The sequence below is a fragment of the Ovis aries genome, chromosome 2 (assembly GCF_016772045.2).
Source record: "Ovis aries strain OAR_USU_Benz2616 breed Rambouillet chromosome 2, ARS-UI_Ramb_v3.0, whole genome shotgun sequence".
In the NCBI taxonomy this organism is placed as follows: Eukaryota; Metazoa; Chordata; class Mammalia; order Artiodactyla; family Bovidae; genus Ovis; species Ovis aries.
In genome coordinates, this window is record NC_056055.1 from 247,351,173 (window position 1) to 247,376,474 (window position 25,302).

At 47.7% G+C, this 25,302-nt stretch overlaps 1 long non-coding RNA gene and 1 pseudogene across 1 annotated transcript in view; both read left to right on the forward strand.

The window, feature by feature from the left end:
* The window catches only part of LOC121818790 (uncharacterized), a 36,079-nt gene extending 25,441 nt beyond the window's left edge, over nucleotides 1–10,638 (forward strand). The window contains exons 2-3 of the long non-coding RNA XR_006058910.1: nucleotides 7,258–7,580; nucleotides 9,034–10,638. This is a non-coding gene — a long non-coding RNA (uncharacterized LOC121818790). The remainder of the gene's footprint in view (nucleotides 1–7,257; nucleotides 7,581–9,033) is intronic.
* LOC114113459 (small nucleolar RNA U3) lies at nucleotides 1,568–1,771 on the forward strand (annotated as a pseudogene).
* Nucleotides 10,639–25,302: the final 14,664 nt, after the last annotated feature.

Genomic DNA, 25,302 nt, shown 5'->3' on the forward strand with positions numbered 1-25,302 from the left:
AGACTGTAAACAACCCACATGTCCATCAGTTGTGGATGGGCAGACAAACTGCGATCCGCCATGGAGACAGTATGCAGCAGTTAAATAAGTATGCGGATCTCCTTATACCAGCACGGAAAGACCTCCTAGGTCTGCGGGTAAGTGAAAAAGCAAACAAGTTACACATCAGTGCAGTACATACATTATAACATCGAATATGGGAAAGCAAAATCCTGAAAGAATGCTGCCTGTTTCTAAGTGTGTTAAATGCACATACACCCATGCAAAATGCATAGGAAAAAGATTCAAAGGCAGGATCGTGAACTCCTCACGTGGTCACTAACGGAACAGGATGGGCCCTGGGTCGGGTGGTGGTTAGAGACCTGCTGACCTTACATGTTTCGTTTGAAGATGTCACCCTGAATTCCATATTCGTGCATTACTGGCATAACTAAAAAGTTAAAACTAATCTGTATTCATTGCAAAGCCTCTGAAAGTACAGCTATGCAAATGAAGGGTAAAATACCTATATTACCTCCCAAAGAAGCCGTTATTGAGATCTTACTACACATGCTTCTCATCGTTTCTGTATTTTCCTATGCTTCAAAAATAAAAAATCGACTATTAAACATTCTGTTTTATGACCTGCTTTTTAATGCTATGTTTTGAGTGTGTCTCTATGTCATAAATACTCTCTCAAGCCAAGTTTTTTTTCTTCACTTTTTACTTATTTTTATTTTCATTAATTAATACCAAAGAATAGCTGATTGACAATATTGTGTGAGTTTCAGGTGTTAAGTGATTTAGTATACATACATATATCCTTTTTTTAGATTCTTTTCCCTTATAGGTTATTACACAATATTGACTATTGTTTCCTGTTCTGTACAGTAGGTTCTTGCTGGTTATCTAGTTTATGTTCAGTAGTGTGTCTATGTTCATCTCAAACTCCTGATTTATCCCCTCCCCCCTTTTCCCCTTTGACTTGCTTTCCCCCCATGAGTTGCTTTTCAATGTCTGTGGGTCTGTCTCTGTTTTGTATAAAAATTGATTTTTATCGCTTTTTTAAGATTCTATATGTAAATGATATCATATGATATTTGTCTTTCTCTGTCAAGCCAAGTTTTTTTTAATGGGTGTATTTAATAGTCTGTGCTGCTTGCATTTACCGCCATGCATTTAAATCCTCACATAGCTCATTTATATTCTTTCTGTTATCTACAACCTTGTAAGTGCATCTTAATTCAGCTGTCCAGTTGTTTATTTAGGATCATTTTATTCGGAAACTATGTGGGATGAAGCTATTTTAAAGCCTTTGATTCGCAGTGCCCAGTCGCCTTCCATAAATGGGAACCCACTGCAGGCTGCCTGAGGCAGGATGTTCCTGACAGGTCCCCTTTGCCTCAAGGCTTTTCAAGAGCAGCTTCTTATCCAGAGTGCATCAGCGGCGTTTCCCTCATAGGCACCTTCAGAGACAGAGGAGATGTGTCTGGTCCAGGTTGGTCTTCAGAGGCACAGCTGCCCAGATGACATTTTGAGGTCCCTTCCGGAACTGATCTACGGTTCCAGTAACAAGAAGACACACCGTAAGACTATGCTTTCAGGCATCACATCTGTAATTGGCTACTGGAGAAGTTTCTCTGACCATGTAGACCACGAGGAGGAGATGCAGCGTTCCCTCCCGAGCGTGGAGCGGCCCTTGGTGTTGCCTCTCCAGCGGCCACTAGCCTTTGATGATCATTTCTTCCCTTCCTTTGGGAGGGTAAGAGGGAGGGAATGCTGTCTGAGTGGGAGTGGGCGGGGGAAGGGATGGACCGTGCAGCCCGCGTCAAGGTTAGCTTCGACATGTGGCTGGGAGGGCCAGGGCTCCTGGGAGCATCTTCAAAGACCCTGTCCTCGGAGAGCCCAGTTCAGGAGTCAGATTCCCCTGAGGCCCACAGAGACAGGGTTCTGGCACGAATGTGCTTTACTTCCAAGGGTAGCGTTTAGTCGCTAAGCCGTGTCCAACTCTGCAACCACATGGACGGTACCTGCCAGGCTCCTCCGTCCGTGAAATTCTCCAGGCAAGCATACTGGACTGGGTTGTCATTTCCTTCCCAGACCAGGGATTGAACCCTCATCTCCCGCACTGGCAGGTGGATTCTCTACCACTGAGTGACCTGCAAAGCCCCAAAAGATGTGTGTACCTCCCCAGATAAGAGGCTTGGCATTTTGAAGGGCAGGGAGGGAGGGTTCTGCAGCGAGCCCCAAAGGGAAATGCTTAGACTCTGAGTTTTCCTGAGGGCTGCAGCAGCCTTGACCATGAGCTCTGGCGTCTGCCCCTGGTTCCAAGGACAGGCTTGGGGAAGGTGCCTCTAGCAAATCCTTGATTTCCCCTCCTTTAGACAACTTTTCCAGTCCAGCTTTCTCAGGGCAGTGCGCACACACATACCCATCGGACCTCCCTGGCGGTCCAGTAGTTGAGAATCCGCCTGCCAACCTGTAGGAGACACCGGTTCAATCACTGGATCAGGAAGATTTCACATGTTGTGGATCAACTAAGCCTGAGCACCACAGCTGCTGGTACACGCACACCCTAGAGTCCACGCTCTGCCGTGGGAAGGGCCGCTGGAGTGAGAAGCTCACTCCCTGCCACCAGAGAGTAGCCCCGGCTCACCGTAACGAGAGAAAGTCCATGCACAGCAGTGAAGGCCCAGGGCCGCCAAGACAGAGGGACTCATCCACGTGACCCAGTCACGGCATGCCCAACAACCACCCGGTCTGCAAGCCCCCTCCGCTGCTTCTCTATTGCTCCCTGCTTGGTTCTCCGCAAATACTAAGTGTGCTAAGAAATACAAGGGAATTCCCTGGCAGTTCGGTGGTTAGGACTCAGAGCTTTCACTGCCATGAAATACATACAATGAAATGATACTGTCATTACTGACTCTCTCGCCCCCGCCCCGATTCAATCACCCTCAGCTGCACAGATCTCTCACATTCCTTTCCTCCTGTTCCCATGACCATCATCTCCCACCAAACCCTCATCACTGCAATAGGAGTGAACACTTCTATAGACCTTATTATCACGGGCTAGGCATCGTTCTTCAGCATTTTAACACTCATGATTTTGTTTGAGACTCACAAGCCCCCAGAGAGGCAAAACCTCGTGGCCGGTCCCCCCTCTCCAGTCTCTCTCTCGGGATTCCACGCCATCCTCACGGTTACCAGAGGTATGGGTGCCTGCGCGTGGCAGCTTCATTTCCTGCTTCACTTTTTCAGTTTTACTTGTTTGTTTTGGCATGCAGCATCTTAGCTGCCTGACCAGGGATCGGACCCACGTCCCCTGCAGGAGAAGCGAGGGGCCCTGACCGATGGGCTGCCAGGGAATACCCTGCGTTTCCTTTTTTAAATTAAGGACATCCAGCCATGTAAATCAAATCCCTTACGCTTATACAGTAGAAGTGACAGATAGATTCAAGGGATTAGACCTGATGGAGCACCTGAAGAACTGTGGATGGAACTTCGTGACATTGCACAGGAGGCTGTGATCAAGACCATCCTCAAGAAAAAGAAATTCGAAAGAGCAAAATCGTTGTTGAGGAGACCTTATAAATAGCTGAGAAAAGAAGAGATGCTAAAGGCAAAGGGAAAATGAAAGATATACCCATTTGAATGCAGAGTTCCAAAGAATAGTAAGGAGAGATAAGAAAGCCTTCCTCAATGATCAATGCAAAGAAATGGAGGAAAACAATAGAATGGGAAAGACTAGAGATCTCTTCAAGAAAATTAGAATTACCAAGGGAACATTTCATGCAAAGGGGCTCGATAAAGGACAGAAATGGTATGGACCTAACAAAAGCAGAAGATATTAAGAAGAGGTGGCAAGAATACACAGAAGAACTATACAAAAAGATCTTCATGACCCAGATAATCACGATGGTGTGGTCACTCATCTAGAGCCAGACATCCTGGAATGAGAAGGCAAGTGGGCCTTAGGAAGCATCACTATGAACAAAGCTAATGGAGGTGATGGAATTCCAGTGGAGCTATTTCAAATCCTACAAGATGATCCTGTGAAAGTCCTGCACTCAATATGCCAACCAATTTGGAAAACTCAGCAGTGGCCACAGGTCTGGAAAAGGTCAGTTTTCATTCCATCCCAAAGAAAGGCAATGTCAAAGAATGCTCAAACTACCGCACAACTGCACTCATCTCACATGCTAGCAAAGTAATGCTCAAAATTCTTCAAGCCAGGCTTCAGCAATATGTGAACCATGAACTTCCAGATGTTCAAGCTGGTTTTAGAAAAGGCAGAGGAACCAGAGATCAAATTGCCAACATCTGTTGGATCACTGAAAAAGCAAGAGAGTTCCAGAAAAACATCTACTTCTGCTTTATTGACTATGCCAAAGCCTTTGACTGTGTGGATTACAGCAAACTGTGGAAGATTCTTCAACAGATGGGAAAACAAGACCACCTGACCTGCTTCCTGAGAAATCTGTATGCAGGTCAAGAAGCAACAATTAGAACCGGACATGGAACAACAGACTGGTTCCAAATAGGGAAAGGAGTACATCAAGGCTGTATATTCTCACCCTGCTTATTTAACATATGCAGAGTATATCATGAGAAACGCTGGGCTGGATGAAGCACAAGCTGGAATCAAGATTGTCGGGCGAAATATCAATCACCTCAGATATGCAGATGACACCACCCTCAGGGCAGAAAGTGAAGAGGAGCTAAAAAGCCTCTTGATGAAAGTGAAAGAGGAGAGTGAAAAATTTGGCTTAAAGCTCAACATTCAGAAAACTAAGGTCATGGCATCTGGTCCCATCACTTCATGGGAAATAGATGGGGAAACAGTGGAAACAGTGAGAAACTTTGGTTTGGGGCTCCAAAATCATTGCAGATGGTGACTGTAGGCTTGAAATGAAAAGACGTTTGCTTCTTGGAAGAAAAGTTATGACCAACCTAGACAGCATATTAAAAAGCAGAGACATTACTTTGCCAACAAAGTTCCGTCTAGTCAAAATTATGGTTTTTCTAGTGGTCATGTATGGATGTGAGAGTTGGACTGTGAAGAAAGCTCAGCACCAAAGAATTGATGCTTTTGAACTGTGGTGTTGGAGAAGACTGAGAGCCCCTTGGACTGCAAGGAGATCCAACCAGTTCATCCTAAAGGAAATCAGTCCTGAATATTCACTGGAAGGACTGATGCTGAAGCTGAAACTCCAATACTTTGGCCACCTCATGCGAAGAACTGACTCATTAGCAAAGACCCTGATGCTGGGAAAGATTAAAGGCAGGAGGAGAAGGGGACAACAGAGGATGAGATGGTTGGATGGTATCACTGACTCGGTGGACATGAGTATGAGTAAACTCTGGGAGTTGGTGTTGGACAGGGAGGCCTGGCGTGCTGCAGTCCATGGTGTTGCAAAGAGTTGGACGTAGCAACTGAACTGAACTGAGCCATGTAAACATATAAATTAAATAATAATAAATGCATATACCCAGCATCCAACTTAGGAGAGCCAACATTATTAACTCCTGAAGCTTCCCCATGTCTCTCCTTGATCTGCCTCTTCCTCTCATCTGGAGGCAATAAGTACCCTGAGTTTGGGATTTATCACTTCTTTGCCCCTTTCTTTGTAGTTTTCTCACAGATGGATGCAGTCCTGAGAAACGCGTTGCCTAGTTTCGCGTGCCTTTGAACTTTGGAGAAATGAAGTTGAACTGTCTGCATCTTCCTGCAGCACGCATGTTTTTGATCTGCATTTTGTTTATGAGACTCACTCATACGGCTGAGTAGAGCTGTCACGCGTGCATTTTCACTCCCGTGATGCACTCTACTGTACAAACCAGCCACAGGTCACGGCTCCATTCTTCTCTTGGTAGACGTAGGGATGCTGCCGTTAATATTTATTGCACCCCCTGATGCACGTGTGTAAGAGTTTCTAGGTGAGGCAAACGGAATAGAAATGCTGGGTTGGAAGATACGCACACCTGAACTCGACCAGACAATGCCAAGTTTCTCTCTAGAGTGGTTGCGTGAATTAACACTCCCAAAGCAGTGTACAGAGCCTGCATTGTCCCGCAACCCTGACGACACTTGGTGCTGTCAGTCTTTGATGCAGGCGCCAACCTGGTGGGTGTAGATTGGTGCGCTGTGGAGGTTTTGCGTTTGCATCTCCCTGATTCGCAGTGAGATTGAATGTCTATTGGCAACGCTGTCTCCTTGTCTGTGCGATGCTAGGTTACAGCTCTCGTCTTTTTCTGCTCTGCCATCGTTTTCTTATTGTTTCTTTAGGAGCTTTTCATATACTCTGATCTTGATCTTTTGTAAAGTACATGTATTTCAACTAGTCATTTCCCAATCTGTGGCTTACCTTTCCGCTTTCTAAATGGTGCGTCTTGGTGAATAGAAATTCTTGTTCTTAACGCCGTGGAACTCACCGATGAGATCTGTGCTTTTTTGTGTGCTTTTAAAAAAGTCCTTTCCTCCCCTGAGAACATAGTTTTCTCTACTTTCTTCTAAAACGTTGCCTTGCGTGTTTAGGTCTTTAGCCAAAGGAACTGATTTTATATAAATAAGGATCTAATTTCAGGTTTTCCCTTTCGGATAAGCAGCCGTTCTAGCTCTCTGTATTGAGCAGTTCATCTTCCGCATTATTTTTGAAAACCACTCTTCTCTAGATCACATTTCGGTTATGCTCGAGTCTGTTTCTGGACTCGCTCATCTGCTCCCTGGCCCATGTGTCTGCCTCTGAGCCAAGGCCACACTACTCCAAAGACCAGGGCTTTAAACCAAGGCTTAGAGGTCACTGGATGTTGTGTGTGCTGAAACCTGGTAGGCCAAGCCCTGCTCCTTGTAATTCTTCAGGAATGTCTCAGCTCCTTTTGGCCCTTTGTCCTTCTTTATAAATTATAGAAAGAGATTGTTCTATGTCATGAACACCTGGTTGAGAGTTTATTTGAAACTGCATTGAATGATAAATTAATCTGTGCATTAATTAATTTCTATTAATTAATTAATATAATTAATTAATTATACTTTATTTCATTAACATTGGTTTATATTTCCCTGCACGGTTGCCCTTTTTTCCCATTGTTCTAGTTTACATTTCCAGTCGTACATCTGGGATCATTTCCCTTCAACCTGATGTACACTTTTTAAAGTTCCCTGGGTGAGAGTTGCTTCAAATTTTTAATTGGTGCATGGCTGATTTAGTATGTTGTGTTAGTTTCAGATATACGGAAAAGTGAATCAGTTATACATACGTATTTTTTCTTTCTTTTCAGGTTCTTTTCCCATATGCATTATGGCAGAGTATTGGGTAGAATTCTGTGCTATACAGCACGCCCGTCTTAGGCATCTGTTTTGTATGTAGCAGTATACATGGTGGGCTTCCCAGGTAGTGCGAGTGGTAAAGAACCTGCCTGCCAACGCAGGAGATGCAGCTTTGACCCCTGAGTCAGAGAGGTCTCCTGGAGGCAGGAAACTACAACTTGCCCCGGTGCGCTTGCCTGGAGGATCCCATGAAGAGAGGAGCCTGGCAGTCCAGAGGGCTGCAGAGCCGGACACGACTGAAACGACTTAGCACGGCAAAGCGCAGGACGGCTCAGTATGTATCTCAATCTCAATCGTCTGATTTATCGTGTCCCCCGACTCTTCCCTTTTGGTCACCGTGCATTTGATTTTGAGACCTGTGAGTCTATTTCAGTTTTGTAAATAAGTTCATCTGTGTCATTTTTTATTAGAGTCCACAAGTGATATCTTATGATGTTTGTCTTTCTCTGTCTGACTTACTCTTGATGAAAGTTTATATGTGGTGAAAGTGAAGTCGCTCAGTCGTGTCTGACTCTTTGTGACCCCGTGGACTGTATTGGTGTCAAGACACCCAATTTATTCATTTGAGGATTTTGTCTTTGTTCTTGAAAGATAGTTTTTCCAGGTATACAATCTTAGGGACAATTATTTTCGTTATAGGACAATTATTTGTCCCTTTGAAAACATTATTCCACTGTCTTCTGGCTATAGTTGTTAATACTGAAAAGTCAGCTGTCCAAGCATCCATGTTTCTTGGTTAACCATCTGTTGTTTCCCCTCTGACTGTATTTTCTCTTTGACGATGTTATTCTGCAGGTGCATTATATTATACATGCATGTGAATTTAAACTTCGATCTTTCTTTTCGTTTACTGTGTTACACGTATTACAATACATATGATTCAAGTATTTCATCAATTGTAAAAAATTCTCCGCTGTTATCTTTGCAGCTAAGCGTCTCTCCCATTATGAGTGTTCTCCGGCTGCTGTTAACAAATGGCCACAAACTTGGTGACTTAAAACCACAGACATTTATTCTTTCACAGTTCTGGAGACCGAAAGTCCTAACTAATATGGCTGGGCTGAAACCAAGGTGTCAGTGGAGCCGTGCTTTCTCGAGGCTGAAGGGGGAATGCCTTCCTTGTCTCTCACAGGGCCTGGTGGCCGCCACCCTCTTGGCTTGTAGCAGCATCAGTCCAGGCTTGAAGGGCGGTGTCCTCAAACCTCTCTCTGTTTTGTCTCCCTGTAGACTTCTCTGTGTGTTGTCAAATCTCCTGCTCATAAGAGTACAAGCGATAGCATTTAGGGGCTCAGGATAATCTATGCTAATCTCCCTGTTCTCCGACTCTTTCTTGCATCTGCAAAGATTCCTCCCCCCTTCGCCACTTTTCATATATGGTAACGTTTACAAGTTCCAGGCATTAGGACACGGGTATCTTTTGCAGGGCTGTTTTCAGCCTTCTTCACTGAACTCCAAAGAAGTGTGTGTCACAGCCTCTCATTTGATCCTCCATGTCTTTAGTTTTTTTCCTGTAGTTTATAATCTTATCTCTCTGTTCCACATTCTAGATAAGTTTCTTCAAAGATATCTTCAGTTTTCCCAATTATCTGTTCACCTCTATATGGTCTGCTATTTCATCCCGCCATTGATTTTTAAATTTCACTTGATATGTTTTTCAATCCTAGAAGTTTTGTTTGGTTCTTTTTCAAATGTCCATGGTCATTTTCATTATTATTATTATTTTTTAGGCGACATGGTGGAGGCGGCCGGTGTTGGATGAACCCAGATTTGGGACGAGCAAAGAAAGCTGCACCTTTGCCTCCTCCGAGCCAAAAGCCGAAAGCCTTGGTATTTTTTATAATCTCCCGCTCCGTGTTCAGTTTGATTCTTTGAATTGATTCAGTTCTTTAAACTGAATGTGGCTAGAGAAACATCCAAAACTCTTTTGAGACATTGTACCGTGAAAATGATCAGAGAAATGGGCCCATTGCTGGAGGGGATGCAGGGTCAAAAAAAAAAAAAAAAAACTGTTGAGAAATTACTTTACGGTGAGATAGTGATATGTATGGTGATGAGAATGACCCAGCAGACAGGGGCCAGCTGACAGGGCGATGTCCTTGAATAGGGGAGGACAGACAGCTCCCTTGCACAGATGGAGGAAAGGGACTCAGGTGCAAGCTGGAGAGTTCACTTAACACCACGGTGGGAGTGCGGAGCAGAGCCACCTAGACTGGAATGAAGTGATGGACGGATGTGAGCCATCCCTTCTGGTTGCTTCTGCTTCCTTAGCGTATAGGAAGGAAGGCTCTTAGCTGAGGAGGAGGACGAGGCAGAGGCGTCTGGGCTTCGAGAGAGAGGAGGTGTGAAATGCTCTTCTAGGAGAGCAGGAGAGTGAACGGGCTGGGAAGCGGGATGGGCCGGCAGCCACAGAATTCCGCGTGTGAGTCGTGGGCTGGACTTGATGGCACCGATCACCTAAAGCACAGACTTGACCAAGTCCATCCCCATCTTCAAACCCTTATTCACTCCCACTGCTCTGAATTCCTCTGTATGGCAAGGCCCTCCGTGACCCCAGCTTTACCAGATCCCAGGTGCGAACTTCACACCAGCACCCCGAGCTGCTCGCAGTTGAGCGGATTTCGCGCCTCCCCGCCACGGCTCTTGCTGCTCCTGCGTCCCGGCGCGCCCTGCCTGCCTCTGCCCTCCGACGGGGAGTCTGTCTGTGTTCCCCTCTGCCTCCTGGCCCTCACCCCGCAATTCCTCGCACAGACTTTCTCATCTGTTACGGCTCCTGTAAAACGTCACTGGCGGCACTTCCCTGGTGGTCCAGGGGTTAAGAATCTGCCTGTCAGTGCAGGGGATCTGGGTTCAGTCCCTGCTCTGGGAAGATCCTACGCGCTGTGGGGCAGCTAAGCCCATGTGCCCCACCTGCTAAGCCCGTGCACCATAGAGCCTCTGCCCCACAACAGGAGAAGCCCGTCACGGGGAGCTTTTGCAGGGCGATGAGAGAGTACAGCCCCTGCTCACCAGGACCAGACAAAAGCCCCCGAGTGGCAGTGAAGACCCAGCACAGCCTAAACAAACTGAGAAAGCAAAGCCGCCACTGGCTCTCAACTGTTTACGATTGTGCCTCATCCGCCCTATCAAGGGCACAGACCACATCCCGTCTTTTCTGGGCCCTGCCGTCCTGCTCTGAGCAGGTGCACACACGCTGTCTGCTGAGAGGACTGATTGAGGGGGCTTCTGGAGGAGAGCTGGGTCAGGCTGGCAGGGCTGGGAGACCGCGGAGAAAAAGCCAGAACAGGGGCCAGGAAGCTGAGCCAAGCCCTGAGGTCAGGAGACAGCGGGCTGGGCTCCCAAATGCAGGGCGGAGAGGGAGGCGGGTGGAGAGGCTTCGGGAGCCAGGGGAGAGCGTGGGGTGCAGCCGCGAGGTCCGGGACACGTGTCCTCCAACGCTGAGGACCTGCGAGAATGACGCTGCTGTCACCTGGTCCTGGTGCTGCGGAGGGGCGCAGGCTGCTGGGGAGGGGCCAAGCGCTTTTCTTTCTGGGCATCACAGACTTCTAAAGGTAGAGAGATGTCCCCCAGTCCCCCTTCAGTCCCCCGGTTCCAAAGAGCCATTCAAGTCCTAACAAGCTCCAAACATGCCCACAGGGAATAAGGGAATGGGGATCTGCAGGTGGCCCGCAGTGGTGCCAAGGGCAGCACTTAGGGGTCAGGCTCCTGGTCCCCCCACAAGCTGTGGTGCTTTGGGCTAGCTGCTCTGCCTCATTGAGCCTCAGTCCTTTAATCTGTAAAAGGGGACTGATGAAGAAGACACATAACCCAGTTAAAAAGTGGGCAAAGGAATATGAATAGATACACGTCCAAAGAAGATAGACAGATGGCCAGTAAGCAAACGAAAAGCGGCTCTACACCCTTAGTCGTTAGGGAAATGCAGGTCACAACCACGGTGAGACACGACTCAGCCCACTAGACAATAACAAGTGTCAGCAGGGGTGGGCAGAGATGGAACCTGCATGCATGGTGGTGGGAATGTGAGATGGTGCAGTTGCTTTGGAAAAGCAATTTCTCAAAATAGTGAACACAGAGTTAGCCTAAGACCTAGTGATTCCACCCTTAGTTATCCACTTCAGAAAAACGAAAACTTGTACCCACCCAAAGCTCACACGTAAATTTTCATAGCAGTGTTATTCATGATGGCCCCGAATGGAAACAATTCAAATGTCCCTCATCTGGTGGATGGAGAAACAAAGCCTGATGTTTCCATTCCATAGAATACAAAAATGATCGAAATATTGAAACCGCTACAAAATGGATGAACTCAAAAGCATGCTAAATGAAAGAAGCTAGCCTCAAACGACTGCATGCTGTAGGATTCCATCTATGTGAAATGTCCTAATAGACAAATCTATACAGATGTAAAATAGCTTCAAGAATGCCTGGGGCTGGTGGGGGTGCTGGCGGTAGGGACTGGAGAGTGGCTCTAAATGGACAACATTCTAATGTTGGATTGTGGTGATGGTGGCCCGACTCCGTAAAATATAATAGAGCACATAGAATTACTCCCTGTGGGTGAATCTTGTGGTATGCAAATTACGTCTCAGTTCAGTTCAGTTGTTCAGTTGTGGCCGACTCTTTGAGACCCCATGGACTGCAGCACGCCAGGCCTCCCTGTCCATCACCAACTCCCGGAGTTTACTCAAACTCATGTCCATTGAGTCGGTGATGCCATCCAACCATCTCATCCTCTGTCCTCCCCTTCTCCTCCCACCTTCAATCTTTCCCAGCATCAGGGTCTTTTCTAATGAGTCAGTTCTTCGCATGAGGTGGCCAAAGTATTGGAATTTCAGCTTCAACATCAGTCCTTCCAGTGAATATTCAGAACTGATCTCCTTTAGGATGGACTGGTTGGATCTCCTTGCAGTCCAAGGGACTCTCAAGAGTCTTCTCCAACACCACAGTTCAAAAGCATCAATTCTTCGGTGCTCAGCTTTCTTCATAGTCCGACTCTCACATCCATACATGACCACTGGAAAAACTACAGCTTTGACTAGACGGATCTTTGTTGGCAAAGTAATGTCTCTACTTTTTAATATGCTGTCTAGGTTGGTCATAAATTTTCTTCCAAGGAGCAAACGTCTTAATTTCACGGCTGCAGTCACCATCTGCAATGATAGTGGAGCCAAAACAATAAAGTCTGTCACTGTTTCCATTGTTTCCCCATCTATTTGCTATGAAGCGATGGGACCAGATGCCACAATCTTAGTTTTTTTGAATGTTGAGTTTTAAGCCAAGATTTTCACTCTCCTCTTTCACTTTCATCAAGAGGCAAACCATTCAATATCACAGTTATCCAAGTCTATGCCCCAACCAGTAACACTGAAGAAACTGAAGTTGAACGGTTCTATGAAGACCTACAAGATCTTTTAGAACTAACACCCAAAAAAGATGTCCTTTTCATTATAGGGGACTGGAATGCAAAAGTAGGAAGTCAAGAAACACCTGGAGTAACAGGCAAATTTGGCCTTGGAATGCGGAATGAAGCAGGGCAAAGACTAATAAAGAAAATGCACTGGTCCTAGCAAACACCCTCTTCCAACAACACAAGAAAAGACTCTACACATGGACATCACCAGATGGTCAACACCAAAATCAGATTGATTATATTCTTTGCAGCCAAAGATGGAGAAGCTCTATACAGTCAACAAAAACAAGACTGTGGCTCAGATCATGAACTCCTTATTGCCAAATTCAGACTTAAATTGAAGAAAGTAGGGAAAACCACTAGACCATTCAGGTATGACCTAAATCAAATCCCTTATGATTATACAGTGGAAGTGAGAAGGGTCTAGATCTGATAGATAGAGTGCCTGATGAACTATGGAATAAGGTTCATGATGTTGTACAGGAGACAGGGATCAAGACCATCCCCATGGAAAAGAAATGCAAAAAAGCAAAATGGCTGTCTGGGGAGGCCTTACAAATAGCTGTGAAAAGAAGAGAGGTGAAAAGCAAAGGAGAAAAGGAAAGATATAAGCATCTGAATGCAGAGTTCCAAAGAATAGCAAGGAGAGATAAGAAAGCCTTCTTCAGTGATCAATGCAAAGAAATAGAGGAAAACAACAGAATGGGAAAGACTAGAGATCTCTTCAAGAAAATTGGAGATACCAGGGGAACATTTCATGCAAAGATGGGCTTGATAAAGGACAGAAATGGTATGGACCTAACAGAAGCAGAAGTTATTAAGAAGAGGTGGCAAGAATACACGGAAGAACTGTACAAAAAAGATCTTCACGACCCAGATAATCATGATGAGGTGATCACTCACCTAGAGCCAGACATCCTGGAATGTGAAGTCAAGTGGGCCTTAGAAAGCATCACTACAAACAAAGCTAGTGGAGGTGATGGAATTCCAGTTGAGATGTTTCAAATCCTGAGAGACGATGCTGTGAAAGTGCTGCACTCAATATGCCAGCCAATTTGGAAAACTCAGCAGTGGCCACAGGACTGGAAAAGGTCAGTTTTCATTCCAATTCCAAAGAAAGGCAACACCAAAGAATGCTCAAACTACTGCACAATTGCACTCATCTCACACTCTAGTAAAGTAATGCTCAAAATTCTCCAAGCCAGGCTTCAGCAATACGTGAACCGTGAACTCCCTGATGATCAAGCTGGTTTTAGAAAAGGCAGAGGAACCAGAGATCAAATTGCCAACATCAGCTGGATCATGGAAAAAGCAAGAGAGTTCCAGAAAAATATCTATTTCTGCTTTATTGACTATACCAAAGCCTTTGACTGTGTGGATCACAATAAACAGTGGAAAATTCTGAAAGAGATGGGAATACCAGACCACCTAACCTGCCTCTTGAGAAATCTGTATGCAGGTCAGGAAGTAACAGTTAGAACTGGACATGGAACAATAGTCTGGTTCCAAATAGGAAAAGGAGTACATCAAGGCTGTATATTGTCACCCTGCTTATTTAACTTATATGCAGAGTATGTCGTGAGAAACGCTGGACTGGAAGAAACACATGCTGGAATCAAGATTGCTGGGAGAAATATCAATAACCTCAGATATGCAGATGACACCACCCTTATGGCAGAAAGTGAAGAGGAACTAAAAAGCCTCTTGATGAAAGTGAAAGAGGAGAGTGAAAAAGTTGGCTTAAAGCTCGACATTCAGAAAACGAAGATCATGGCATCTGGTCCCATCACTTCATGGGAAATAGATGGGGAAACAGTGGAAACAGTGTCAGACTTTATTTTTGGGGGCTCCAAAATTACTGCAGATGGTGACTGCAGCCATGAAATTAAAAGACGCTTACTCCTTGGAAGAAAAGTTATGACCAACCTAGATAATATGTTCAAAAGCAGAGACGATACTTTGCCGACTAAGGTCCATCTAGTCAAGGTTATGGTTTTTCCTATGGTCATGTATGGATGTGAGAGTTGGACTGTGAAGAAGGCTGAGCGCCGAAGAATTGATGCTTTTGAACTGTGGTGTTGGAGAAGACTTTTGAGGGTCCCTTGGACTGCAAGGAGATCCAACCAGTCCATTCTGAAGGAGATCAACCCTGGGATTTCTTTGGAAGGAATGATGCTAAAGCTGAAGCTCCAGTACTTTGGACACCTCATGGGAAGACTTGACTCATTGGAAAAGACTCTGATGCTGGGAGGGATTGGGGGCAGTAGGAGAAGGGGACGACGGAGGATGAGATGGCTGGATGGCATCACCAGCTCGATGGACGTGAGTCTGAGTGAACTCCGGGAGACGGTGATGGACAGGGAGGCCTGGGGTGCTGCCATTCATGGGGTCGCGAAGAGTCGGACACGACTGAGCGACTGAACTGAACTGAACTCACTTTCTGCCATAAGGGTGGTGTCATCTGCATATCTGAGGTTATTGAAATTTTCCCCAGCAGTCTTGATTCCAGCTTGTGCTTCTTCCAGCCCAGCATTTCTCATGATGTACTCTGCATATAAGTTAAATAAGCAGGGTGACAATATACAGCCTTGACGTACTCTTTTCCTATTTGGAACCAGTCTGTTGTTCCATGTCCAGTTCTAACTGTTACTTCCTGACCTGCATACAGATTTCTCAAGAGGCAGGTCAGGTGATCTGGTTTTCCCATCTCCTGAAGAATTTTCCACAGTTTGTTGTGATTCACACAGTCAAAGGCTTTGGAGTAATCAATGAAACAGAAGTAGATGCTTTTCTGGAACTCTCTGGCTTTTTCCATGATCCAACAGATGTTGGCAATTTGATCTCTGATTTCTCTGCCTTTTCTAAAACCAGCTTGAACATCTGGAAGTTCACGGTTCATGTCCTGTTGAAGCCTTGCTTAGAGAACTTTGAACATTACTTTGCTCTCATGTGAGATGAGTGCAGTTGTGCGGTAGTTTGAGCATTCTTTGGCATTGCCTTTCTATGGGATTGGAATGAAAACTGACCTTTTCCAGTCCTGTGGCCACTGCTGAGTTTTCCAAATTTGTTGGCATATTGAGGGCAGCACTTTCACAGGATCATCTTGTAGGATTTGAAAATAGCTCCACTGGGATTCCATCACCTCCACTAGCTTTGTTCATAGTGATGCTTCTAAGGCCCACTTGACTTCCCATTCCAGGATGTCCGGCTCTAGGTGAGTGATCTCACCATCGTGGTTATCTGGGTCACTAAGCTCAGCCAAGCAGCTGACCCGCCTGCTTCGCGCTTAGATGTGTGGGACTCTGGTTTGGGGAAGGCTTTGGTTTGCTCTGCCTGCTGCCGTGTTGGCCCTGAACCCAACTATGAAGGACAGTATTTAGGACAGTATTTAGGTGTGCCTTTGGCTATGCAGGTGTTTTTTTTTTTTTTTTTCTGATTTACGGGGTTGGGGGGGGTGGTCCACTCTCAGGAGAGGGCCTGGTGGCTGGACAGGGAACAAGGACACTGGTGTGGCCTTCTTTGTGGTCTTAGTGACTCAGGAACAAGGCAAGCGTCTTGATCTTTTTCCTGGCTCATAAACCAAGTTTATGGGGTACTCTCTTTGGATTTGCAATGGGCTAGAAGGGCTGCTGTGGGGGCAGCTCTCAGGGTGGCCCTGGGGAGCCTGGAACCTGCAGCCCTGGATTTGTGTTGGGGACCCCCGTGAGAAAGTAGGCTTGTACTTGGGCAGGGTGAGTGCCACCCTGGGGCCTGTGTGCTTTGTCTAGAGGGCAGTAGGGGTGGGGGTGGAGCTGAGGAGGGGGAAGGAGAAGGGAAATCATGTTTCCTGAGTATCTCACCCCAATCTGCTGAGCAGGGCACGGGGGAGTCACGGAGACAAGAGCCATTTCCCGGCTCTCGCAGAGCCCCCAGCACTTGGAGGGCTGACAATCGGAATCTGACAATCGGAATCATGGTGCAGTAGTAATAGGACAGGCTGGGACCTCCCCGGTGGTCCAGCGGTTAAGACTCCGTGCTCCCAATTCCGGGGCCTGGGTTCCGTCCCTGGTCAGGGAACTAGATCCCACACCACATGGTGAAGACTGAAAGTCCTGTGTGCCACAACTGAGGCCCAGTGCAGCCAGATTAAAAACAAAGAAGTGAGCAAAAGAAATCAAACAGCGGACAGTGATGGGGCCTCTCTCTAGGTAAGGGCTTCCCAGGCGTTGTCTCATCCAAGCCTCACAGTGATACCGGGAGCAACCTTCTGTTGCCGCCCCCATTTTATAGGCTAAACAGCTGAGGCAGAGCAAGGCTCAGTCACTGGGGCAGTGACAGAGAACTAGAGCTGAGAAGAGCCAGACTGGACCCCAGACTGTCCAGAGCCTGCAGGCTAAGCCTCCTTTCCTGCTGCCTCACCAGGGCCGGGGGGCATGGAAGAGCCAAGGGGAGGGAAGGGTCTGCTCTGTCGGGGTGGGAGGGGGTATGCAGCAGTCTCCATACTGATGCCTGGTTGGGGCTTTGAAGGATGCATAGGAGTTAGGTGCAGAAGGGGCAGGGAGGATGGTCCAGCAGAAGGAACAGCCGTGCATAGGCAGAGAGGCCTGAGCTGACTCAAAGGGTTTGGGGAATTACAGGTGGTTCAGTCCGGCAGGAGCAGAAAGCAGAAGCACCGGGAGGTGAGGTGGCCAGAGACGAGGCTCGAGGCGAGGAGGGCCTGACTGGTTCTGCTCAGTGATTAGGGCTCTGTGCTTGACGCCGTCCCTGCCCTCCAGGGCGTTTCCTGAGCTGTGGAGATGAGCCATGTCATCAAGAAATGATGATGGGAGCTTCTCTGGCAGTCCAGTGATTAAGACTCTGCACTTCCAATGCAGGAGGAACAGGTTCGATCCCTGGTTGGGGAACTAAGATCCCATATGCTGTGCAATGAGGTAAAAAGAAAAAAAAAAGATGAAAAATCCGCTGACACGCAGGTACCAGTGTGGGAATGGGAGAGGAGGAAAGTCTGCCCTGGGTCCGGGAGGGATGGGTTATAGCAGAGACTTCCTGGAGGAGGGGCTATCCTGCTGGAGTTAACAGGAAGAAGAGGTGTCTGAACGAAGGTAGAGAGGTTTGAAAGAAAGTACTAGGTGTATTTGAGGGACATGAAGAAAATGAATGGGTGGCGAGAAAGATCAGCAAAGCATACGTGATGTTCAGCCCTGCCCACCAAATGCCCCTTTGGAGTCTGACCTTAGTTCACATTCTGACTTTCTGCTGGCTGGCTGTGTGGCCTCGTGCAAGTCACTAAACCTCTCTGAGCCCCAGTTTCCTTCTCACCTGTAAACTGGGTGGAAACGAATGATGATAACCTCCTAGAGTTCTGATGAGGGATTGACTCACTCTGGTACCATCACAAGATCTTGGCCGTGTCAGCCAACCACCTTAACCAGGGGTCAGAAAACTTTTTCTGTAAAGGATCAAATAATAAGTATTTTAAACATTGTGGGCTATTTGGTCTCTTTTGCAACTACTTAGCTCTGCCGTTGTGGCAGGAGAGCGGCCTTAGGTAAAATGTAAATCAATAAACATGGATGTGTGCCAATTCAACTTGGTTTCTGGACCCTGAAATTTGAACTTCATATATTTGTCACGTATCACAAAATATTCTTCACGTTTTATTCTCCACTCCCTTCCCCCAGACTGGGCTCCCTCTGTTACAGAGCAGTTTCTACAGTCATTAAAAACATTTTCAGGTCATGAACCATACAAAGTCTGGCAGTGCAACAGAGTCGGCATGCAGGCCACAGTTTGCTGACCTCTGACCCAGATTATTATTTCTTTAGTATTTTCTTTAGTATCATTGACATATACTCACTAATAGATAGCTAGTGGGTAGCTGCTGTATAACACACGGCGCCCAGTCTGGGGCTCTGTGATGGCCTAGAGGGGTGGAATTGGGAGGGGGGAAGGGAGGCTCAAGAGGAAGGGGAGATATATATATATATAAAATTATGACTTTGCGTTGTGTGGCAGGAACCAATACAATATTCTAAAGCAATTCTTCTCTAACTAAAAAAAAAAAAATATTTTCTTTAGATTCACCTTGTATTACTTAAATAAATTCATTTGAAAAGGAAAATTTACATCCCTTAATAGAAGATGATGGTGAAAATAACCCTAGAAAAGCAAACTGGCATCATTAGATTTTCACCAGGTCCAGCCCAAGGGTCCAAGCCTGGGGTCTGTTCTGTCTGTGCTAAAGAGACATGGAGAGGTTCCAGGGACAAACAGAATGAGATAGACTTTCTCCTGGTCAAATTTAAAGAAAAAAATGTGGGAAAAGAATGACTAAGAGGTCATCTCACTGTTTAATGCCGCATCCTGTACGGCCTAACGTCCTCTTGTGGGAGGCGCCACTGGAAATACCATCTCTGCGCCCGGACCTGGTCATGGAGACCACTGATGGCATGTGCTGAGTTCTAATCACGGGAGGCAAAACGCTGCCTCTGACCTGCTGTGAGCCAGCCTCTACCAGTGTTCTGAAATCACCTAATGACAAGTTGATGGCCTGTGCAGGGAATTATTACTGTTAATAAAATACTAATCATAGTAATGGGGATGAATTTGGGCTGATGAGACCTTAGTGCCCGAAGGCCGCCAAGCATCTTTGAAAAGTATCGTTAAAATAATAATTAAAATTGCAGCAAGAGTGACTCAAGGTCATGAAAGCAAGTGAGGCCCTGTGGAAGAGGCCGCAGAGAAAGTCTTGGGATCCCACCTGCCCTGCTCCAGGCAGAGGCCTGCAAGAGGCTCTTGAAGATGAGATCAACAGAGTTGGAAATTTGTTGGAGGTGTTGAGGCCCCTAATGAGATGATGACTTTTAAAGATTAATTAATGGCGGCGCTCAATCTATGTTGCTGTGCTTGGACTTTCCCTAGTTATGGGGAGCAGGGGCTGCTCTTCGCTGCCACGCATGGGCTTCGCATTTCGGGGGCTTCCCTTGCGGGGAACAGGCTCTAGGGTGCCCGGGTTTCCTTAGTTGTGGCCTGTGGTCTATGATGTGGGCTCAGTAGCCTGGTGTATAGGTTTCATTGCTCCGTGGCACGCAGGATCCTCCTGGACCAGGGACTGAACTCACTGTCCACGGCACTAGCAGGCGGACTCCTAACCGCTGGGCCACCAGGGAAGTCCCAGGATGATGACTTGACGCGGGGCCTCTCCCTGGGGGCTCCTGGACCTTGCGGGCCTCATCTGAGTAATGCAGATAACGACACCTTATGTGCAGGAGGAGGGGCTGGACCGTAAGTGCCCTGGCGGTCCTCGTCCCCTGCTGCCAGCTCTTCTCAGCTGGGAGACGGATCCTGACGCCCTGGTCATTTCATCAGCCAGGTGCCCTCCACCTGGGAGAAAACACTGAAGGGTTGCAAACTTGCTCCCTGGGGGCCAGATCTAGCCCTTAGATGTATTTTTTTCTCACCAGTAAAGTTAAAATTTAGGATACAACCTTTGGGACTTATTACATATTATGAAGTAACGTAGCAGACAGAAGCATGCACGGCAGGTACCTTTATAGCTCAGTGAACGGCCACACAGCAAACAACTGCAGCACTGGCCAGGCCAAGAGCAAGAGCCCCGCAGGCACCCTGGACGTCCTTGGGTCTCCTCCAATCGGTTGGCACCATTAAAAATTTTTTAAGTGATTGCGTGATACTGTTTTTTTTCCTGACACCAAACTGTGTGCTTTTCTCCCATACCAATTATACAATTCTTCAACACCAACTAAGCGTCCCACAGTTCAATTCAGTTCTGACATCAGAATTAGCACAGACTCCACAGGTTCAGGGCACGGACCGCACAAGACTGTCCCCGTTTCAGAGGACAATCGCGAATTCCAGGGGCCACCTGCGCTTCTCCCCAGCCAGGTATAAGTCCGGGTTTAAATCCACAGCCTCCTCCTTAGGTGGAAGTCACGCGTCTGTGGGGTGGTGTCGTGAGGGATGTGGGGCCCGCTCGGATCCTGGGGGAGGAGCTTTGCACTGTGGGGGCAGCATGGATCTGGGAGTCAGATAAGCCTGGTTTCAACCTTTGGGCCGCCACCCTGGACAAGCCCAGTCTTCCGGGCCTCAGGTTCCCTCTCTATAACTTGGGCACAACGACTGCCGCCTCACAGGGTCACTGTTAGGACTGAGTAAGTGCTGAGTGGAAGCTCCATAAATGGTTCGTCACTGCACCCAGCCCAAGCAGAGGTGTTGCAAGAAACCGGGGGGTCCCATCTCTGCCTCCTTCAAAACCAAGTTCAAGGCTACCTCCTTCAGGAAGCCTCTCCGGCTTCCCAGCGGCCCCACTGCCCTCGTCTTTGCTTTCGAATTCCCCGGACTTTGGTTTAAGGACAGCATCCCCTCCTGCCGCTGCTGCCCCTCCCAGCCTCCGGGAGCACTCTGCCCCTTGTCATTCATCACTTTTGACGCTCTGTGGGTGTCGCTGGGTCGCAGAGCCTCCTTGGGGGCGGGGTTGTGGGAGAGAGTAGACAGTAGGGTCTACAGGTTCTGCAGACCCTCTCCCACCCCACGCCTGCTCCGGGGCTCAGCAGAGGGCATGCCTTGCTGGTGGTGGACTTCGGTCTGTCTCTTGTCCCTTCTTGGCAAGGAAATATAAGAGGATGACTTTTCTTTTGCCAGAGAATATAACTGGGGGTTGCACACCTGTCTCGTTTAACAGGCCCCAAGGTTTTTTTTTTTCCTAATGGAGAGCCTGGTGGGCTGCCGTCTCTGGGGTCGCACAGAGTCGGACACGACTGACGTGACTTAGCAGCAGCAGCAAAAAGAAACCAAAACACAAGGTACAGTTTTATTTTGGTGATGCTGGGAGGGGTTGGGGGCAGGAGGAGAAGGGGACGACTGAGGATGAGATGGCTGGATGGCAACACTGACTCGATGGACGTGAGTGTGAGTGAACTCCGGGAGGTGGTGATGGACAGGGAGGCCTGGCGTGCTGCGATTCATAGGGTCGCAAAGAGTTGGACACGACTGAGCGACTGAACTGACTGAACTGATACATAACATGTGATTTACCATTTGAACCATTTTCAATGTACAGCTCAGTGGTATTTAATTCATTCGCAGTACTCTGCACCTATTACCACTAACCATTTCCAGAATTTGTCATCATCCCAAACCGATACCCTGGACCCATGAAATACTAACTCCCTGCTCCCCTCCCTGCAGCCCCTGGTAGCCGCTCTTCCACTCTCTGTCTCTTCTCTGTAGCCTGCTCTAGATACTGTACATAAGGGGAATCGCGCGCTGTTTATCCTTTCGTGTCTGGCTTACTTCACTTGGCATAATGTCTTCTAGATTCATCCATGTGATAGCGTGTGTCAGAGTTTCCCTTCTTTTTATGGCTGAGTAATAGCCCATTGGATGTCTTTACCGCGTTTTGTTTATTCATTCATCCGTAGACAGACACTTTGGCTGTTTCCGGGTTTTGGCTACTGTGAATAACATTGCTCTCAGCGCTGGTGGACAGGATGTCTTTTAGTCCCGGCTTTCAATTCCTGGGTACATAGTCCTAGGAACGGAACTGCTGGTAGTTCTATGTTTAACTTCTTGAGAAAATGTAAACTGTTTCTCATCGTGTCTGCACCTTTTATATTCTCAGAGCGGTGCACGAGGGTTCCAAATTCGCTACATTCTGGTCAACACTTGTTATTTCCAGCCCGCCCTCTTTTTTTTTTTTTTTTTTGGATGATAGCCATCCTCGTGGGTGTGAAGTGGTATCTCATGCGGTAACACTATAATTTTAAGGGTAGCTCTTATAGCCCCACTTTACAGTGAGGGAAACCGAGGCTCAGAGAAAAATAACTTGACATCATACACTTGTGTAATAGGGAAGGACCTTTGGATTCTATTACAAGTTAATCACTAAACGGATGTTACCCATAAGCTTAAATTATACATAATGGTCCGTCTCTGGGAACCCTGCCTCCCAGGTAATGACATTAAGCTAAAATACCTTTGTTTAGCTCACAGAGAGCATCCTGACCAGGCCCACCTGTGAATGACTCTGACGGCTGACTGGGACCAGGAAATGTTTGACTTTACTCCCATCCCTTTTACATGAAGGAGGCCTGATGGTTCTTTGGGGCACGAGTCTACCATCATCTTGGTCTGCTGGCTTTCTGAATAAAGTCGCTGTTCCTTGCCCCAGTAACTCGTCTCTCGGTTTATCGGTCTGCCGTGTGGTGGGCAGTGCCAGCTTGGACTTGGTGACACTTGGCGCTGGGGTGTGGACAGGGTTAGGAGGTGACTGTCCCTACCGCCCCACTCGAATCCCTTGAAGGTAAGGACCGTGTCTTCCTGTTCCTTTGTGAGAGCCAAGAGGGAAGAGAACTCTAACCGAATCTGGGGGGAGCTGAACGGCCCTGCGAGACTGTCTCTTCTGAGCCCCCTGCGCCGTGTTCTAGCTGGGAAGTCTGAGGCTCTGCTAGGGGTAACTCATGTTTGGGTGAGCAGCAGGACAGCTGTCACTGGCCCTGGGCCGTGACCCTGGCCCCACAGCGTTGCCACTCGAGGGTTGCCTTTCCAGCTGCTCGCCACTCTCTTATCTGAGCCATGGCATGGCTGGGCACTGGGAGGCGGGCCTGGACCCCAGGTCAGGGGACCAAAGTCCGTCCAGGTCACAGGGGGTGAACTGTGCCTCCCCAAAGCCTCCTCCAAAACAGACGTCAGCCCTGCCTGTGGGCTGGGGGTCTGACTTTCCCCTGACAGGTAAGGATGGTGGCTAACCTCGAATGGGACCCCCAGAGGAGGGCTGAGGTCTGGGGACTCCTGACCACTGGCCAGACAAGCTCTTTCCTCCAGACAACCTTGGTGGTCATCTCCAAAGGAGGCCAGAAGGTTCCGAGGATGGATTCTAACCCAATGGCAGAAGCTTTTCTTGGCTGCATGGGAGTTGGGGAACCAGGGAGTAAAGGGAGGGGTCTGTCCATCCGCTGATTCAGGGGGCATGCAAGTCACAGGGACAGTCCTGGCTGGACCACATATTAGTTGTGTGACGTTCGCAGGTCAGTTGAGATTCCTGGGCCTCCGTTTCCTTATGTGTAGGATGGGGACGCGAGCACATGCTCATAGCATCACGTGAGGGCCAAATGATTGCCTGTGTGAATAAAACGGAGGCAGGTAAGCGCCTGATCCATAACAACGACTCAGCAACGTGAGCTACAATTAATCACCATTTGCTGCCTCATCTTGAGCTACTAGCATTGAGCTGGGTGAGAAGCTAAATGTCAGGGTTATGTCTGAAGTGACCTTTCCTCCCAGTTCAGGTTCTTCTGGAAGAGGTTCTTTCCCTTCCCTCTGAGGCCTGACCCCTGGATCTCCATCTCTCATGGTTACCTATGACACCATCGCCTTCATCTTTCCAACTGGCAGATGGAAACCGGTGGTGTTACTGTTCTTCCCAGGGATGTTTACATTTCAAGGCGGCGGGGTGGGGGGGTGTCCTTTAAAACCCTGACCAGCAAGGATCAGGCTCTGTTGGCTTCAGAAATCTTTGCAGTGCAAAATAATATGAATAACAACACCAACCATTCATTAACCACCTATTGCGTGCCAGACATTGGTCTGAATCCCTTATATGCCTTCGCTTCCTTAACTGTCCTAACAGAAGCCTGAGGTTGGGACTTTTATTGTCACCCCATTTTATAGATGGAGAAAGTGAGGTGCAGAGCCCACTCGTAACTTGTCCAACTATCACACGGTAAGTGGCAGAGAAGGGACGCAGAGGCAGGCAACCTGACTCCAGAGCCCACCGCAGCCTCCGTTTAACCGAGCACGCGGTATGCAGCAGGCATGTGTTCCAGACGCTTTATGGGCGTGACTGTCTCCAGTGTCTCTACCCGGCAATATGTTGGGTTTCTCTTTTAACCCTCACACGAGCCCTGTGGAGTGTATTGCCCCCCAGTGTAAAGGTGAGACAGCGGAGACCTGGAGAGAGAATTGCTTCTGTCGCCTCTTCTGCTGTTGCGAGACTCCTTCAGAAGCTGCTTTGTCCTGACCCCAGTCCCCTGGGGATGGTAGGAGTGTGAGGAGTGGGAGAGAAGGCATCGGCTTCGGAGACAGAATTTCAGATTCCCACCTGTGTCGCTGCTAGCTTACAACTCTGGGAACATCCCAGAGCCTTGTAGAGCCTGGCTATTCTCGTGAGCACAGTGGTGGAAGTTGTGCCTATCTCAAGGGCTGTTGTGAGCCTGAAATAGGAGATGCTCTGGGCAGAAGGCACATAGTAGGTGCTCAATAAATTGCTTCATTGCCCCTAAAGCGAAATGTTTTGCTCTGTGTCCTTATAACACTCTGCCAGCTGCCTCTCTTGGTCCTGCTTACTAGAGGTAAACTCGTGTCTAGTTCTTCAAGGACCTGGGGCTGCAAAGTTCTTGAAGTCAAAGTCCACATCCCACGCATCTTTAGATCTCCCACTTGGCCCAGTGCTTTTTATTTTACATAATAATGTTGGGTTTTTTTTTTTTTCCTCAAAGTGAAAATAGCTTTTCTATTTCTCTCCTTTTAAAAGTGTGTGCTGTGCCAAATCATGTCCAACTTTTTGTGACCCTATTGCCTGTAGCCTGCCAGG